Below are 2,464 nucleotides of genomic sequence, written 5' to 3'. Positions count from 1 at the left end.
AAGGACAGTTTATTAAATAAAATGGATAGAATTTAACAACAATTTATTTTTATATAGGTTAAATATAACATACTAAAATAAAGGTATAATTAGTAGTTATTAGTTACTATTAATCTTATAGGTATTAGGTATATATTGATGTGCCAATGAAGATATGCATATATATATTTTTATATCTGAAGATATGCATATCTGTTGATATAAATTAAAGTTGAGGAAAGAGGTGAAAAATGGTCCCTGTCCCTGGCAATAGGTTTCCTAATTCCTCTGATATATGGTATTAATTGATTATTATTGTACGGTAAAGAGTATGCTGGTTGGGCCATATCTAATAAGAATGACTCCCACTTGCATTGTCAAATGTCAAGAATTCAATCAAGTTGGATTGGGTTCAATCTCTGATTAATTCATTAGTACACTTAAATAAAGATCAGAAATTTAAATTGTGCATGCAGTTATTTATTAGTCAGCGACAAATTTTTAAATAAAAATTTTGATTTACAATTAATTAGTGTGTGTTTGAATTACAGTTTGTAAACGAGAATTGTATAAAATTGATTTTATAAAGTTAATTTTGATTAAAAATAAATTTGTATTAACATGATTTATGTTTAGTAATTTTATATTAAAATGAATTATAGTAAAATAAATATTATTTAAATTATACTACTCAAAATTATTTTTAAATAAAAAATTATTAAAAAAGACATTAATCTAAATAATTTTTTATATTATCCTATTATTTATTTTAAATATTTAAATAAATATTATTAATTTATTTTATAATAAAATTAATATTTATTTACTAAATTAAAATAACATATAAAAAATTGATAAAATATATTTTAACACGTAAAAATACTAAAAGGCTCTATATATAAAATTCTAATATTGTAATAACTAGTTAATTCTATTAGATAGTGTAAAATTGCCACCTTATGCATGGTTTTATTTGATTAAGCTTTGTAAGTTTAATTTGTTGGCTTATATATGCATGGTGTTGGGAATAATGGTAGTGGCTTTATTAATTTCTTCCAACATCTCAACTTTAGAAACACACCTTTAAGATGTCATTGATCAGTCTTTAATCTTGTTTTGCTTCTCTCTTTCAGGTTATGTAAAAAAAAAATTGCATATGATAAAGCTTATTGTATGTGTAATTAAATAGTCAACATGGTTTGGTATGCAAATTAAATAAATCACTAATGACTTTGGGGTATAATAAACGTCCTTTTACATATATATACACACTATCATCGCAGCATAGACTTTGCTTTTTGCACCAACTTTAATTTAATTAGTTAGATAATAATCTAGTCTTTTGGTGATTCATTCATTCCATTATCCAAAGCCAAAAACAATTTAATTTATTATTTTTTAGAAAACGCACTAAGACAAAGCTCTGAAGATATTTTGACTGTGTTGAACAATTTTCAAGTGCAAACTCTTCTTTGGCAAGAATATTTTTCCTAATCTTGATACCAAGTTAAAACACACTTTATTATTAGAAGAACGTTTGACAAAAGTGACCTACCTTCCTAGATCCTTTATTTCTTCCTAGATAGATATTGTATGTTATATATATACTACCACTGATTTCATTCCTAAAATATAATTATGCCTATCTTTGCTTTTGATATATGATATTTGTGAAGTTTAGAATGAAAATAAATCTTAATATATCTGGCAATTATATACAGAAGAAGAATATGACCCTATTGGGACTTGGAAGGACACATTGATTTCCTCATTGCCATAATTATTAAGACACAACTTTTTCAGCTCATGTGACCTAATCAATAAAGCCACAAATAGAGTAGTGTTTTTAAAAATTCGGTCTATTTCTTAAATTCCATAAATAATCCTTGTCCTTCATAGTATTGGAAAGTTTTTAAGTATACCGATAGTGGTGTTTCAATAATTTTTAACCGTTGATCTTAATTATATATATTATATATATTTTTTATAATTAAGATTATTAATTGTGTTACTATAATTAGTTTAAATAAGATAATATATATGATAAATTTATTAAGTATTAGAAGGGATTATTTTGAAGATGTGGACTTATGATCATTATTTTGGGTGTAAAGTAATTTTTTATATTAAAATACAACTATATATTTGACACTAAAAAATAAAGAACAAATCATGTATATGGAAATAGAACATGCATAATTGCACAAGAATACATACTTATTAAAAATATATAAAACAATACTTTTTTAAAAAATTTGTGTCACAACTTAATCAAGTTACATGTAGAAATATCATTACTATTCTAAATATTCGTTGTGCTAATCCCTACCACAATGTCATCAAGACAAGAATAAGTTATTATTTAAAATACGAGACATTTACATTCTAAATTTCGAAACTATCCTTTAATCTATATGCTAATTCAAGTTATACGTAATATAAATATATGATGACTTATTTTTTCATGCATATAGTATTGTTGAAC

Source organism: Arachis ipaensis, chromosome B03, assembly GCF_000816755.2.
Source record: "Arachis ipaensis cultivar K30076 chromosome B03, Araip1.1, whole genome shotgun sequence".
Lineage (NCBI taxonomy): Eukaryota > Viridiplantae > Streptophyta > Magnoliopsida > Fabales > Fabaceae > Arachis > Arachis ipaensis.
The sequence above is the reverse complement of the archived record's forward strand: the minus strand, read 5'-3'. Positions refer to the sequence as shown.